The 17,822-nt window shown below is 43.2% G+C and overlaps 1 protein-coding gene across 12 annotated transcripts in view; it reads right to left on the bottom strand.

Annotated features, from left to right (window-relative positions):
• Nucleotides 1–17,275, bottom strand: part of AFF3 (ALF transcription elongation factor 3) — a 597,234-nt gene extending 579,959 nt beyond the window's left edge. For 5 of the 12 annotated variants that reach the window (XM_054678053.2, XM_054678052.2, XM_054678050.2 and 2 more), the window contains exons 1-3: nt 17,212–17,275; nt 16,985–17,096; nt 3,713–3,795 (exon numbers count right to left, since the gene is read on the bottom strand). The gene's annotated coding sequence lies outside the window, so the exon portion shown is untranslated. Of the gene's footprint in view, nt 1–3,712; nt 3,796–16,984; nt 17,120–17,211 lie in introns of those variants that run through there. The other 7 variants (XM_054678054.2, XM_024354590.3, XM_054678055.2 and 4 more) reach the window with 5 other exon arrangements.
• Between the last annotated feature and the right edge of the window lie 547 nt (nt 17,276–17,822).

Raw genomic sequence — 17,822 nt, 5'->3', positions numbered from 1 at the left:
GGGAATACCTGCTTAATGAATGCATGAAAAGAAGTTCACCCTGGGCAATGGTACTGGAGGTGAAGAGAAGGGCCAGGGGCTGTTGCTTTCCAACACTGAGTAGTTGCAGATGGAGGTATTATTTTGGTTAAAAAAAAAATCTGTAATTGTGAAAACTATGGAAGAATGAGGCATGCTGTGAAGGGGGTGGTCACCTTGGGGAGGGGAATGTAGGAAGAGCTCTGGAGGAGGAGCCAGCCAAGGAAGGAGAGGAGGTGTTCCCAGCTGAGGAAATAGTGTGGAGACTCCAAGTGGAAGGAAGACAGATCCAGCTGGCTGGAGCACAGCAGGGGGTGGGTGACAGGCTCCGCGTGAGCCTGGGGAGGTAGGCAGGGGCCAGGTTTACACAGGCATGGTAGGCCACATTCAGGATGCTGATGAACTGCTCAAGAAATGCTCTGTGCACACACTTGGGACCAGGGTGCCATGGCATTCTGTTCTTAACTGATCAGGAATGGCCTGGACCTTTGGATTTGATGTATGGGATGAGCAACCAAAAAAAGAGAAGAAAATGCTACCTATTAGATAACTGAATAAATAGAGCGTGGCCAACTTCTCACACCCATCCTGTGCTTATTGCATGAGGCGAATGAGATGTGCTGGGAATGCCGGGGAAATGGCTGGATTTTCTCCTCACCAAGGTGTTGCTACTTGTCAGGAAGTTGTGACACTGGTTTAGCACGGAGGCAGAGAAATACGATCAGGACAATTTAGGCATTGATCAGTGGCAAAGCATGTTCTGTTCGAGAAGCCAGAGGAATGTTTACTGGGCTCTCAGGAGCATGGGGCCGGGCCAGCTGCCAAGGATAATTGTAAAGATATGGGCTCTATTCTGAAGAAGTGCCCATTCTTAGAAGACAGAAATAGATGTGGATGCACACAGATCCAGATTCTCACAGAGCACAAATGCTGCACGGGGATTAGGCTTGGTGCTCTGGGAAGCTGAATTAACTCTTCCAACCCACTAGGGTCCTTGTTAGTGCATCGAAGCAGTAATTTACTCAATGACAAGAGTTCATGTCGCTTTCTAAGGCACTTAACTTACTCCCAGGATGTTGGTTGCACACCAGGGGAATCTGGCTCACTAATCTTTAATACTTGTCATAATTATTTTTCTTTCAATAATACTATTTCCCCCTTGAGAAAGTCAAAATTATTACATAAGAAATGTAGAAATATAAGTGTGTGATATTTTTTAATAAAATGTAGTCAGTGGCCCCAGGGAATTTTTGTAGGAAAAGCCTCTCAAATCAATTATGTTTTCTCATTTCTGTTTCCAATAATTGAATATTTTATTTCTATATTTATTTAAGTTCTTTCAAAATGAAAAGGTGGAGTTGTGTTGACACACTGGGAAAGGAGGGTATTATTAATTAAACTTGTTTAAAGTTTAAGATGGAAACAGTGCAGATGCATATAAATTTGCTTCAATGAGCTGTCGGCTGCTCTGTGAGGTTACAGAAATATTATTGGCAGTTCCGGGTGGTGGCACCATTATATGCATCATTCCATCCTCTCTGGGAGGTCCCTGGTGGTGGCCCTCCAAGAGGCATCATTCCATCATCTCTAGGAGGTAACTCTGCAATCACAGTTCATCCAGTCAGAGAAAAAATGACCGAGGCTCCCCTAGGTGTTTAGTGCCCATGACTCAGCGGTTTAGAAAATCCAGGATTACGGACCGCATTTGTCTCATTTTAATCTGGATGTTCAGTCCTGCTCCCTCCCTCTGTCACTTCAACTGGCCCTCACTGTCATGTGCCTCCATTGTCTCATCTGATTCTAACATTCCTGCTGTGATGTGGGTGGGGGTGAAGGTCATTCCCCTTTCATAGGTAAGGAACACAAGGTTCAGAAAGGTTGAGGACATTTGGCCAGGGTCACAAGGCTGCTTGGTGTCGGAGTCAGAACTAGCCTGGGGTGGGGAAACGGGGTCTTCTGGTTCCTTGCGGTCACTTCCTGTGGAGTCCCTGACCTCCAGTCCTGTTTTGCCTGACCTCTCAGCTTCAACTGCTCTTCCATGCCACTGCTGCACAAATGCTCTGAATGTTTGAATAAACAACCCCTGAGAAGAGTAGCCCAAGGAGGTCCCTGCCCAGAGACTGATGAGTTGTTACCCAGAGGCCTGGAGAGCTCCCCGGATGGCAGACACTGCCTGCAGGAGTTGGCATTCATCAGAAAACAGTTCTTCACGGAGTAGGTAGATCTTCAACCGTGTCTGGCTAGCTCCCTTTCTAAGCTGGAGGTGTCAGAGGCGTGTGAACCAGAGCAACTCCATCTTGAATAGGAGCTGGGTAAAATGAGGCTGAAATCTACTGGGCTGCATTCCCAGACATTTAAGGCATTCTAATTCACGGGATGAGATGGGAGGTCAGCACAAGATACAGGTCCTAAAGACCTTGCTGATAAAACAGATTGCAGTAAAGAAGCTGGCTAAATCCCACCAAAACCAAGATGGCCATGAGAGTGACCTCTGGTCGTCCTCACTGCTACACTCCCACCAGCACCATGACAGTTTACAAATGCCATGGCAACGTCAGGAAGTTACTCTATATCGTCTAAAAATGGGAGGCACGAATAATCCACCCCTTGTTTAGCGTATCATCCAGAAATAGCCATAAAAATGGGCAACCAGCAGCCCTCGGGGCATCTCTGTCTATGGAGTAGCCATTCTTTTATTCCTTCACGTTTTTAATAAACTTGTTTTCACTTGACTCTGTGAACTCGCCCTGAATTCCTTCTTGCGTGAGATCCAAGACCCCCTCTCTTGGAGTCTGGATCGGGACCACTTTCCTGTAACAGAGGCTCCTTTAAAACAGGTATGGATAATACCACCCCTAGTTCTCTCTCTTTCCTCTAGCCCAGCCTCATGGGGAAACCTCTCCAGAGGCCTCTGATTTTTTCTGTGGTTGGTTAAGGAAGACCAGAGTGACCTACTCAAGGAAGTTAATTTCAGAGGTCAAGCAATGACTTTCCCAGAGTCTGCCTCTTCAAACTCATGCCACTGGAGATTAATAAATGTTGGTTATTGTTATTTGGCCCCAAGGAGGCTTTGAATGCAGAGAATTACGACCTGCATGCCTAGGTCAACCCCATAGCCTTAGATCGATCCACTGTGACACCAAAAGGTGAAATGGGACACAAGGGTAGAAATTACAAAGAGGCTGACTTCAGTTTGAAATAAAGGACTTTCAAGTAATTAGAACTCTTTGAAAAAGGAATGGCCCTGTCAAAAGGTTTCGTTGCCAGAAGTAGTTAAAGAGTTGTTGACTACATGTCTAAGTGTGCTGGGAAGGGAGAGGATGGTTAGAATAGATGACCTCTAAGGTCTCAGCACGGAGATATTTAATTTGTATATCCTTCCTGTGGACACATTTCTGTGTCCTGGAGTACAGAGGGAGGGAGTGGGGTCAGAGGTCAGGGCCAATGGTCAGGGGGCTCCAGAGCATCTGTCTCTGGACACAACACAGGCCCACAGCTCATAGGCCTGGCTACCTTCTCAGTTCCCCTGGTTTCATCAACATTGTCACCATTGACTGGCTTAGCAGCAGCAACCGCTTAACGTAACTAAAATATCTATTTTGATGAGATTCTGGAACAAAAATCCCAAATGACTTTTCCCCTCGAATCATAGGAAACTGCAGCAGAGATATCACTGTATCACTTGAATGTGTACCTGCTTGCCAGTTACTCCGGATTGATGCTTCCTGATGTAAGCAATGGCTGATCGTAAGGTCTAAATCATATGTGTGAAACTTTCTGCAAAACAAAAGCGATTGGGTATTTAGGCAAAAACATCAGTTTAGTAGTTTCCCTGGCAAATGTCCTATAACTCTGTGTGTGTGTGTGTGTGTGTGTGTGTGTGTGTGTGTGTGTGTGTGTATACATATTCATGTATAAAACAGTTTGCTTTACAAGCAAGTAATGATCAGGTCATTCTGCTGGGCAATTTACTCTCTAGGAACCCAATGGGGCCTGTGTTACATGCATGCTTTTTTACAGGTTACTCAGAGCCATTTAGAAAATTACTATTGTGCTTCACAAAATGCCCCACCAGCCTGGGGAATTAACCCTCTTCCAAATACATCTAATTCACTTGTTCTTCAGGTAATTGGCACATTAAAGCTGATGCAGATCCAGTGTCTATATAATAAAAACAGCTAATTTTTACTGAGCGCTTAGCATGTTCCCAGAACTCTAAATGAATTGGATACAGCTTCAATAAATCCTCACAACAACCCGGATGAGAGTTCCATTATTGTCCCCATTTTAACTGAAGTGTAAATTGAGACTCAGAGAGAAAAGTAATTTGCTCATGGTCACATAGCTTCTAGTGCCTGGCATGTATGAGGCGTGCAATGAGTGATGGTTAATATTATTTTATAGTGGGAGGCACAATTGGGATTTCAGTCCAGGTCTAACACTCAATGAAGCCTTTGCACATGGCCTCTATGTAGTCCTGCCTCATAGAATTCATATTGTGCATGAAAAGGAGGCATGCCATGGCCAAGTGCTGCCAGCGGGAATCCCTGTCCTAAGGAAGGCATATTGTGTATGTCACACTTTCAGTAGCTCCCTGTCAGTTGACAGCGTGTGGCACGTAAAGCAGAATGATTGAGATAGGAGTCTCCAAACTCAGGTAGGGTGCGTGAAGTTTCCAGAAGTTCATGAATACATTCAGTGTTAGTGCAAACTATGGCTAGGTTCATAGCTTGCAGATGTCATCCTTCCTAAAACTGATGTGCCCGAGAATGCTCTGCAGGCAAGGCTCCGTGCCAGCTCCACGTTTCTGCACCCCAGGTTTCTGCCGGACCAGATACTCACCTCACCTGGGCCTGTCCTCTGCGCAAAAGTAAGAGACACCCGCTCTGAAGAGTGCACCCCATGGGCACAGGGCTCGATGAGATGCCAATGCGTTTGTGAGAATTAGAAAACAGGTTTCCCTTTCTCTGAGCAAGTGGAGTGTGGGCTGGATTTTAGTCTCCATCCACGGGCTCAGCCGTGTGCCCACAGGCACATCACTGCCTGCCCAAATCTTATAGCAGTGCATTGCCTAAGAAATAAAAGCCCCTGGGCACCAAAGGGACAGTTTCAAATACTGATTTCCAGGAAGCTTCAGAGTATGGAGTTTCCTGTAGTTCTTTTAGGAGGTTTGTGAGCAAAATCACTGGCTGCAGTGTGGGTTGTTGAGATCACTGGGCTGCCATCGCAGGTCCCTGGGGCATGAGCTACCTCCGGGACAGCCCCACAGAGACAGAGACACTAGCAGTACCGCAGGCTTCTCAGCTGAGATGACAGAGGGCACCTGCTAGGCCAGAAGGTTAACCACTCACTCTTCATTTCCAAACAAAGATAGTCAAGCATCTCTTAAAGTACAAAAATATAATTGCAGGCCAGACAACAATAAAGATTGAATAATAGACTCATAAAATTAATGGTCAGAAACTCCACAGCAATATTTTCAGCTCCACGTTTCTCTAGCCCCAGATTATAAACACCCTGCTTAAAAAAACAACAACAAAGATGCACTCAACATTCCAGCCACTGCTTAAGAACGGGGCAGCTTACTAATCCTGGGAAACTTACACCTGGGGACAAAGTTTATTATTGGTTTAACCAAACTGAGAAAGTGTTGGTTTAGTCTCTCTATGGTACTTTCTCTTCCCTTAAGCTACTTGAATGAGTATGATTTTCAGGTTAGTATTAATGATATGATGTGAGTGCAGTTTTCCTGGGAGAGGCTGCCTTTTAATATAGGTTTCTCAAGAATTAAAGAACTTCTGCAGCACCCTTTCCATTATATATATGAGTCAAATGTTGATATAAAGCAGTGTTGCCACCAAAGACTACCACATACCCCAGGGATCTAGGGATGAATGAGTGAAAGAATAAATAAACTTTTAAAAAATTTTTTTATTTTTATTTTTTTTTAGAGACAGAGTCTTGCTCTGTTGCCCAGGCTGGAGTGCAGTGGTGCAGTCTCAGCTCACTGCAACCTCTGCCTCCTGGGTTCAAGTGATTCTCCTGCCTCAGCCTCCCGAGGAGCTGGGATTATAGGCATGTACCACCACACCAGGCTAATTTTTGTATTTTTAGTAGAGACGGGGTTTCACCATGTTGGGTAGGCTGGTCTTGAACTCCTGACCTCAAGTTATCCACCTGCCTCAGCTTCCTAAAGTGCTGGGATTACAGGCGTGGATAAACATTTTTAAAGTTCCATCTGTGTGTCATACATGGCATTAGAAGATAATAGTAATGTTAAAAGCTAATGTTTGTTGAGCACCCACTATAACCTAGACCTTGTTCTAAGAAGGGTTCATATCTTTGCTCATTGAATCTGCCATCCCCTTTTACAGAACAGGTAACTGGCTCACCCTCACTCAGCCAGGACATAAAGGAGTCAGGGTGGGATGGAGCGCCTGCCTTGAGGGGTACATTGCTCCCAGCTCCGAGGGAGGACCGGCCCGCCACACACTCCACCTCATTTGGCAGAACATTCTTAGTTCCACATCTTGGAGAATTGGTTCCCCATCTAAACCCACAGGTTGTACCTAGAATTCTGCTGTTGAAATTGAAGGATGCCTCAGTTAGACAGGAGGAATAAGTTCAGGAGATCCATTGTACAGCATGGTGACTATACTTAAGAACAATGTGTTATGTGCTTGAAAATTGCTTAGAGAGTAGATTCTAAGTATCCTCACAACACACAGAAAATAAGTAAATGACAAGTAATACATATGAATACATATGTTAAATGGCTTGATTTAGCCATCCCACAATGTATATCTATATCAAAGCATCATGCTATGTGCCATAAATATAAACATTTTTGTCAATCAGAAAATAACTCTAGAAACAACAAAACAAAGCCAACACTACTAAAAAGACAAAGAATGTAGTTAAGTCTTTTTTCTGCTTAATCAAGAGAAAGATCAATAAGATATAATAACTTAATGAAGAGAGAAAAAAGAAAAAGACTAGAGATATTTAGAAAAGTTTCTTGAAAAACAGTGTGCGGTATCGTTTTTCCTCTTCATCCTCAGCTTTAGTTGAAAATTAAGTGAAGTATCAAGGCAGTATACATACACTAATGCCAAGTGAATAACCAGACCCTGGCTGTCCACTATGGTAACCACTAACCACATGTGACTGCTGAGCATTTGAATCATGGCTAATCTAATTTGAAGACTTAGTACTCAAAAAAAATGTTAAATATCTCATTTCCTGTTTTTACATTGATCACACATTGAAATGATAATATTTTTTCTTGTTTTGGATTAAGTAAAATATATTATTAAAAATTTTTAAAAATTGAATGATGCTGGCCTTTTCAAATTTGAAAGAAGAAATTAGGTCAATGGGTTGGGTTTTCTCAATGTTCTGTTTTTGTTTTTGTTTTTTTAGATACGGGGTTTTGCTTTGTCTTGCAGGCTGGAGTGCAGAGGTGTGATCAGCTCACGGCGGCCTCGAACTCTTGGGGCTCAAGTGATCCTTCCACCTCAGCCTCCCATAGCTGGGATTACAGGCATGCACTACCATACCTGGCTCTCATATTTTAAAAGACTACATTGCTGTCTGGGTGCGGTGGCTCACACCTGTAATCTAGCACTTTAGGAGGTTGAGGCAGGAGGATCACTTGAGCCCAGGAGTTGGAGGCTGCAGTGAACTGTGATCACCACTGCACTCCAGCCTGGGTGACAGAGCCAGACCCTGTCTCTAAAAAATAAAATAAAATATGAGAAGTAAAAACAATTAAAAAAAAAACCCTGCACTCATCCACAATTCCATCACTGGAAATATTCACTTTAATGTTTGAAAGTATATCTCCTAGTATGTATGTTTCGTTGTTTGTTTTTTAACCAGAGTGCAGTCATACTACACATACTACTTTTATTTTTCTTTTAGAGGCAGGGTTTCACAGTGTAGTTCAGGCTGGAGTGCAGTGGCCACTCACAGGCATGGTCATAGTGACTTACAGCCTGGAACTCCTGGACTCAAGCAATCTTCCTTTCTCAGCCTCCCAGCTGGAATTACAGGCACATGCCACTGTGCCTGGCTGTCATGTACTACTTTTTATCCAACTTTTTTTCACTTAATAAAATAGGCCGGGCACGGTGGCTCATGCCTGTAATCCCAGCACTTTGGGAGGCTGAGGTGGGCAGATCATGAGGTCAGGAGATCGAGACCATCCTGGCTAACACGGTGAAACCCTGTCTCTACTAAACATACACAAAAATTACCCAGGCATGGTGGCGGACGCCTGTAGTCCCAGCTTCTGGGGAGGCTGAGGCAGGAGAATGGCATGCACCTGGGAGGCGGAGCTTGCAGTGAGCTGAGATCGCGCCACTGCACTCCAGCCTGGGTGACAGAGCGAGACTCTGTCTCAAAAAAATAAATAAATAAAATAAAATAACAATAATAATATAAAGGGGCCATCTTTATATTTCAAAAGAAATATATATCAGGATTTTACATGACTGCATAGTATTTCACTGGACTAATATGGTACAATTTGCTCAAGCCACTCTCTATCTTTGGAAATGTAGCTTGTTTCCACATTTTGGCTATGATGAAACACATTATGATAAATATCTTTGCACATACACCCATCAGGAGAAATATCTAGTTTTTAAGGCTTTTGACAGCTACTACAGGGGATTACCCACAGGAAAGTTTGTACCAACATGAATTCATATAAGCCTTGTATAAAAATATGCATTTTCCAACACTAATACTAGCATTAAAATTTCATCAATATTATTGTATTTCAATGTGTAGCTTTGGTTTACTAATAAAGTAAAATTTTTCTTCCCAACTGCTTATTAGGCATCTGTATTTTTTTTCTGAATTTATTTGACAGAGCTCCTTATATATGAAGGATAGTAAGCTGTCATTACATATTGAAGTATTTTTCCAGGTTTGCCATTCATCTTTTTATGTTTTTGTGGCATTTTCGACAGAGTCAAAGCTATCTTTATTTTCAGTTATACTTTATTTATTTGGTATCAGGCGTACAAAAAACTTTCTCATCCCAAGATCATTTAATCTTTAGCTGAATTTTTCCCTAGCAATTTTACAGCTTTATTATCTCACATGACGATCCTTTTAGAATTTATTTTGATTTAACACACTAGGTTTGCATCTAGTTTTTACTCTCCTCTCCACCACCCATAGCAGTTAGACAGCGTCTCAATATCATTTACTGAAAAGTTATCCAATCATTCATTTATTCAGTAAACAGTTTATCTAAGACCCATAGGACCAGGCATTGTTCTAGGTCCTTGGGATACAAGAAGGAACTTTCATTCTAAAGGAAACAGCAGATAATGGCAACTAAATATATATGGTAAATGGAGCTAAATGCAGTGAACAGGGAGAGGCTGGCTATTTTATACAAGGTGGTCAGGGAAGCTCTCTCTGAAATGGTGGCATTGGGCAGAGACCTAAAGGGTGTGAGAGGTGACCTATGCATCTGGGGAGGAGCTCCAAGGTGCCAGGCCATGACATAGGAGTGTTCAAGAAATGATGAAGAGACCACTCTACTGGAGCAGTACCACAAATAAGGGAGAGAGCACTAGAACAGTTCAGAGGGGTGACAGGAGCCAGATCATGTAGCCCCTGATAGGTCACAGTGAAGACCTTGGATTTTGCACTGGGTGAGGGTAGTGGATTGTATTTCCCAAAGATGGCCACAGCAGTGTGTGTGAGCTCTTTTGCAATGTGGCATTGTCACGCCTCCCTCAGGAGGTGGAACCTATTCCCCAACCTCTTTGAGTCTTAGCAGGCCTGGTGACTGCTTTTGTCAATAGAAGACGGGATAAAGCCTGCTGTGTATTTTAGGAGCAACTCTTAACTGCTGTGGCAGCTTCTGCTTCCTGCCTCTTAGAAACCAATCACAATGCAAAAAGTGCAACCACCAAAACATGGCCATTCTGTGAGAAGCCCAAGGCACGGGGAGAGCCCGGGAGAACGAGATGCCACATGAAGAGAGAGAGCGCCCAAGGAGCTCCAAGGCACCAGACATGTGAGTGGAAGGGGATCCTCCTGCTCAGCCAGCCCAGACAACCAAAGACCCAGATTCATGACCCATGACATCTTGAGCAAATGCGGAAAGTTGTTTTGAGCCACCATGGTTTAGGGTAGTTGGTTATGCGGCAAGGGACAACTGAACAGTGAAGTAGGGACCCACAGGAGAGTTCCGAGCAGTCATATATTTTGACTTAAGTGTTTTAAGAATTCCTCCAGCTCTGTGCTAAGAACAGTATGAAGGAGGGAGAGTGTGGAAAGAAGATTACTTTGGAGAGCAGGGGAGAGACCATAGGATCCAGGACCAGGGAGGCAGAGGCTAAAGTGCTAAGAAGCAATTCAATTCTGGATGATTTCAAAGAACACACAGATGGGATTTGCTGATGGATTAGCTACGGGTTGTGAAGGAAAGAAGTGAAGGATGGCTTCAAGGTCCTAGGCTGACACTGGAAGAATGAAGGGGCTTCGTGGGGTTGTGAGAAAACTGTGGGAGGAACAGGGCTGGAGTTAGAGAAATTAGCAATTCTGCTTCGGACATGTTAAGACTAAGGTTGAACACACATTCAAAAGGAGAAACTGAGTGTTGTGCGAGAGCTGGGTCTGTAGTCGGGAAAGAAGTCAGGGCTGGGAGATGTAAGTTTGGGCATCGTTGGTGTTTCAGTGGTCACAGTGGACCAGATCATCTGGGAGCGAATGCAGATAAAGCAGGGCCATCGGGGGACTGGGGCGCTTCACCACCCGGAGATGTGGGAGAGGTGGAGAAGGCACCCAAAAGGGAGGCCGAGAAGGCGCGGCCAGTGTGGTAGGAAGACAGGAAGAGAATGATGATCTGGGAGGCAGAGGAGGAAGGTTTCCAGAAGGAAGAAGTGAATGTGTCAAATCAGCTGAAGAATCAAGTCAAATGAAGACTGACAATTCTCACTATGACTGTCCTCATTCTTGAAATTACTGATTTGAAAAGGGGCTTTTCCCATATTCTAAATGGACACATGTGGGAGTGTGTGTGCACTTTCACACTTTCCCTTCTCCCCCATTGATCTGTTTATCCATTTGGAGCTATGTGACCGCTGAAGCTTTTGTATCTGACAAAACAAGTAGCACACTTCCTCTTTTTCTCCTCTTTTTTTCAAAAGTATCCTGGTTATTCTTATCTAAAATTAATTTGAAATTTGACATTTGAATTTTATCAAGTCCTCTCCCTCCCCAAATGCATTGGAATTTTAATTTAATCTTTTAAAATAAAAATTGGTTTCCTGAGAGTTGATATTGAGTTTTCTATGTGGTATATGTTTCCATTTATGTATGTTTTACATCGCTAAATAGATTTTATAGATTCTTTTTATATAGGTCTTGTGGTGTTTCCTCTTAAATTCTTTTCTAGGTATTTAAATTTTGATGCCTTTTATGAATTGCATCCCGTTTCCCCATTGCATTTTCTTACTGGCCTTTTTCTTTTTGCCATAAGGAATCTATTTATATATAAAGAATTCTATTATTTTGAATTATTTTACTGCTGATACAAACAGATCGCAACACCTTTATTATTTTCACCGCGTGGGATCCCACATGTATGAAGTTATATAACCGATGTATAAGGCTGTCCTAATCTCTGCTAGTAAAATCGTTCCTAGTTTGGAGGATGGGATTTAATATGACAGGATTTCATGGTGTTTCCCAAAGAACTTCATGATTTCCAGGTGCTCTGGGAATGACTGTAGCCACACATCTCAGAATGTCCCAGATATTCCCAATTTCAAAGATTTTTCCCTTTGTTAACCCATGAGTCAGACCATATGTCCTTTGATCTTTGCTTCAAAAAATATTGCCATGGTATTTAGAAACAGGGACAGCCCAGGCAAAGTTGTAACACATGGGATGTTTTTCCTCTGAGCCCCTAACTTTCCCCTCAGTACTCTTCCTGGTTATGTGTGCCTGGTGCGTGCATGTGTGCATGTGCATACGTGCATACACACACACACACACACACACAGAGGCATCCTGGAGGAAAGGGATTTTATTCAAATACAACCACATGAACTGCCTGTACAGCCTAGACTCAGGATCGCCCTAAGGGAGTTGGCATGGAAGGTTTCAGAGCTGGGCAGACTGGGCGGGGACCCCTCATCTGTGTTTCCTGAGGGTCACCTAGCCTCTTTGAGCCTCCGTTCTCCATAGGTGAAAGGAGAGTATCATATCTGCCTTGCAGGGATGTTGTGGGACTCAGAAGATGTCCATAACATCTATGCCCAGTGTAGAGTAGGAACTGGGAAATAATACCCATTACTGTGATTTTGTGAGGAGTTCCAGATAACTGCTCAGGTCTTTAAGAAAATTCCTTGGTCTTCATACTCCACTCCCAGCTGTGGAAGCAAAGCAATCAGAATGAGGATGCAGGAAGCATGGGGTGGCCATCTGCCAGTTCTCCCTTTTGTATGCCTATTTCTGCAAACAAACCCACCAACGGTTAGATTGCCCATGATAACAAGCCAGCCTCCACTCAGAGCTCACCGTGCAATGACTGTGTGGAAGACATTTGTGATTTTTTTGCTGTCACCACCAACTATCTTCCCTTCCTGTTACCACCGCAGTCTTCCTTCTGGGGATGCCTCACCATGCATAGATGTGGGAGATAGGCCGGAAGTCTAATGGAGGGTCTACCTTTCCTCAAGGGGCAAGCATGTGATCTAAACAGGGGTCATCACTCTCTCCCCTCTTTCTGGGATTTTAAATAAGTGACATCCCAATATGGGGACAATTGAGGTCATATCTGTCACTGTGGCAGCCACATCATTTGGCCCAGACTGTTGCCACATTTCCATTCCTGTGGTTCTTAACGGTGTTCTTACCTTTGCTTGCTGCTCTATTTTAAGTCAATCAGCCCCCAATGTTGTTCTGCTAGATTGACATTTTGTTCAGCATAGCCTGATTCGGTTTCTGTCTTTTGCAACAGGAGCACTGTCTGATACAACCAGACTCCAAGAGGAAAATAGAAAAAGGGAGCTCATACCACTTAAAAAAGATTTCTCTTTACTGTGGTCATCATCCAGGGCTTGGGAGAAAGGTGAAATCTTAAAAGATACCAGTAGGCCGGGTGCAGTGGCTCATGCCTGTAATCCCAGCAGTTTGGGAGGCCAAGGCGGGGCGCATCACCTGAGGTCAGGAGTTCGAGACAAGCCTGGCCAATATGGTGAAACCCCATCTCTACTAAAAATACAAAAATTAGCCAGGCGTGATGGTGGGCGCCTGTAATCCCAGCTCCTCAGGAGACTGAGGCAGGAAAATCACTTGAACCGAGGAGGCGGAGATTGCAGTGAGCCAAAATCATGGCACTGCACTCCAGCCTGGGTGACAGAGCAAGACTCTGTCTCAAAAAAAAAAAAGACACCACTAAATGGGACACAACAACTAAGTTGAAGTTATGCATCATTACATTAGAGAGGATTTGGGAGTAGAATGCCTTTCTGTTTGCCAATTTATCATCAAAGGGGCAAGAGGATGAAGGGCAGAAGGGAAGTGGTGAATATCGACTTATACAACCACCACTCAAACACAAACTCTTTTCATGCTTTTAGGAGAACTTGAAACAATTTCAATTTTCAGGATGGGGAAAAGTAAAAGCCCTATTTGCCCTTTCTCTCTTCATTATCCATGGTCTCCACACTGCTCCTTGGTCCTGAGAAAGCTGCCACAAAGAATTTTACTAGTTATCTGATTGTCATTCCATTTAACATGTCCCCTGGTCTGCTGGCTGATGGTAGTTTAAGCAGGATCTAATTGGTAACATATTGCCGATTGAATTAAGTGCCATATGATAGAGATTTAAACCATGGTAATTTTTTCATAAAGAAAAATCTGTCAACAGGCTATAGGGGAGGAACAGCAATAAATCAAATTGTCATGTTTATTAGTTATTGCAGGAGTCTAGTTGTCTTGTATTCATTATAACCCCCCATTTTTAGTGCAGAGAAAAACTACAAAGAGGAATATCTGTGCAAGATGCTTTTTAATAGGTTTGTATTTGTACACAAACACCTGCTTGTATTTTAATGATGAGAACAATGGTGCCATTTCACTTTGAAAGGAGCATGTATTTTTGGCTGTTTTCTGGATGAAGAATAATGTTTTTAGTTTTTGGCAAAGCTATGTTTTAAAACATTGAGAATCAACTCACTAATAACCAAAAAAAGGCAAATGAAAGCAGAAATGAGATATGACTTGTTTGTCAGACTTGGAAATACTAAAAGAACAGATAGGATGATTGCACTAAAGGATTTCTAGAACAGTCATTGCAATTTAACTTGTGATATTCAAAAACCGGAAATCAACTAAATTTTCATATATGGGAATGGTTGCACAAATTATGGAACATCAGCTCCAGAGGGTGCAAATGGGTCATTTGAAAGAACAAGTTAAATCATACCTAATGACATGTCATTAAGAACCAGCATTATTTATACTTTTCATTTCCATTTAACTTGCCTTTACCGAAGGTGGATTTCAACACGTTTTCCTTACATGACTCGGAAATAATATAACAGCATTTTACGTATGTAGACTCATTGAGCCCTCATAAAATCCTGTGAACTCTGTAGGACAGGACATTACACCCACTTCACAGAAAAAGACGTGGAAGTGCAGAAGATAAAAGTTATTTATGGAAGGGTCCATAGCTGTCAACCTTGATAGGCAGGACATCAGGTCCTTCCTCTGAGTAGTGGTGTAGAAAAAATGGTTGGAATTTAGAAACCAGCATCCAGCTTCTCACCATGCCTTCAGCTTTCTCTGTGACTTTGAACTTGTTTATTAAACTCTCTGAAACTGGACGTCCTCACTGGTCACGTTTTGTTACTACTTGCTTTGTATCCTGGGTGTGATGGGTGGGGGATTGGGACACAGAATCTGGAGATGGTCAGATCCCAACGCTGCTATTTCCCTGCTCTGCGCTCTTAGGCTACCTACCAGTCTCTCCTCTAAAATAAGCATAATTGCAATGGCTCAGATACAATAACAAAACGTGTGTAAAATGCCGAGCACCACGTCTCACACCTGAGAGGCACTGAACGCATGTTATATACTATCATTTGGATGTCACCGTTCCATGTGCCTATTTCCTGGTTTGCTGTACAAGATGTGTATGAGTACATGTCATCAAGCCCACAGAGCTCCAGAACATGTTTCTCTCACAAGCAGGCCTCATAGGGAGGGGTGTTCTGGGCTGTTCCTCTTTCCTGCTCACTACTTGTCTGTAGCTACAGTGTAAGGACTGTAATGTCACTGCTCTGGCCTTAAGTGTCACCTCCCAAACCCATTTTACACACACCACCTCCCACCTTTCACCTTTCCCAAACTCTTACTATGTCCCTTCAAGTTTGATGGCTTAATTGTACAAAAGGTAGTGATGATGATGATGATGATGATGATGATGATGACAATGATAACAGCTGCTAATACTTACTGAGCCCTTTCAATGTTCCAGGCACTTGTCTAAGCACTTTGCATGTATTAGCTTATTTAATTCTTAAGAGGAAGGGATTACTGTCTACTACTGTACTTGTGTTACAGATGTGGGAACTCCGATGCAGAGATGTATAGTGACTTGCCTAAAACCATCATGTTAGAGTGGGAATTTAAACCTTGAAATCTGGAAAATAAGCAATGTATATATTTTTCTATTTTCTAAATGCAAATCAAATATAAATATGCATAACACCACTAAACACTAAGTGCAGTTACGCCTAGAACAAGGAAATAGCAGTTGACAGAAACGCAACCAAAACTAAGAATATTAAATGTCTGTATTACTTTCACTGTAATCACTTCACTTCAACAGTGAGATGGGATAGCCCTAGGTAAAGGAAGGTGCTCTTGTAGTTAGAATATTCTTAAAATTTGCACCAAGGAACACATGCTTTTAATAATGGCAGAGACAACATTTTTTGATGGATTATTTAGTTTGTACGATCAACATTCAAAGAATGAGTTTACCACCACTTTGTTATTGTAAACACTTGACCTTTAGCTACCTGAATGATCCCCTCTTTGAATAAAAGGAATTATGAAATGCATGTGTAGACATTATTTCATTTTTATATATGTGAGACTTGAATAGCAAGGAAATCACATATTAGGAAAAAAACCCCTTTGTCTTGCTATTAGTTCTTTTTGGTTTCAAAAATCTGGTCACTGTGTATATTGCATTATATCATATGTGTGTGTACATATATATACACACATAAACACACATACACACAATGTAATGTGTATAAATACATGATGTGTTTATGCACATACACACACACACACACACAAATACACACATATACAATGTTCCATCCAAGAAATACAAATATAGTGCTGTTAGCCCCTAACAGTGAGGAGGTCATTATTCCAAGTCATTTCTGCAGAAGTGACGGTGGCCTTAGGTGGAACTGCCCATGATCTCTCCTTGCAAGCTCACTCACTGGGGCCATTGACTGGGATCCAGTCTGTGGCCATGTCATGGTTTCTATTTTTGAGGTTATAGCTAATGAGCAACATGAGGTTAAGACACACTTTTCATAAGGCCCCAGCCAGCATCATAAATGTGTGTGTGAGCATGTTCACACCCAGGTTATGTCTTCTTTATGTGCACCCTCCACCCCACACACACACACACACACATGCACACACACACATACACACACTCACGGCTTCAGTGACCAACTTTGGTCACATCCCATCTCTTCCTTCTCAATCCCTCTGGCTGTTCACCAGGGCCTGGACCATCTCGGTGAGGCTGACCAAGAATGCTCCCCACTGCCCTGACCAGCGGAGCATGGGCACAGCTACTTAGAGCGCCACCCTTCAGGACACAAAGTCGGGGCTACCTCTTTTCCATGCAAGGCATCCCAGAGGGCCCGCACACCCTCCAGTTTGATCTTACCTCTCAGCTCCCGTTCCTTTTCTTTCTCTCCCCAGTAAGTCGTTGAACGTCTTTCTTCTGAGGCTGAGCGTGGAGCTCTCTTCTCGCTGGCGAGCTTTCTGAATGGCACTTTCTGTACAAACAGGAAGAGCATGTGTGGTCACAACCCAAGTGTGCAGGTGTTGATAGAGGATGTGAAAGTGTGGAGGCGAGTGACTAAACCAGATACCCAACCGGCCAACTCTCACTTGTGGCAGGGCCTGGTCTACCAGAAGGCTGGAAGCAGGAACCTGGACTCTACTCTGGGGAGACCAACTGACAAAAGCAGAGGATGGTGGCCCTGGAGGCCAAGGGAGAAGGCCTGTTTGACTCCTGTGCTTTCTAACCCTATGTGGACCCATAAAAGAATCCCAGGAACATTTTGGAATCTCTTAGATATATGATTATCAAGAATGTTGATTTCAATGGGCTGCTTAACTTGTCCAAAGCTCTGCTGGTTTCCCAGGCTGTCTGGGCCTCCAAGAGATCAGGACCAAAGGCTCATCCTGCATCGGAACTGTGACAAGTCTTCCAGACCTTTCTAGAACAAAGCTACACCAGGAAAGAAGAGTCTTAGGCAAGGAATCAGATGTCCTAAGGCTGCTCTACATGACCTACATGATGGGTGTTACCTCCTCATCTCCCATTCAGTCAACCCACGGGCACTGGACTTCCTGCCCGACACCCTTCCCTCTCCCCATTCATGCCTGGAATTATTTTCACTAATGACACCAGGGATTCACTAATGGATGCTTTTTCAGTTCCTGTCCTATTTGTCTCCACTGGCAGTGTTTGACTTCCCTGTAGTGTTGACCATTTC

The sequence above is a fragment of the Pan troglodytes genome, chromosome 12 (genome assembly GCF_028858775.2).
Source record: "Pan troglodytes isolate AG18354 chromosome 12, NHGRI_mPanTro3-v2.0_pri, whole genome shotgun sequence".
Classification (NCBI taxonomy): Eukaryota; Metazoa; Chordata; class Mammalia; order Primates; family Hominidae; genus Pan; species Pan troglodytes.
This window is presented reverse-complemented; position numbering and strand designations above follow the sequence as displayed.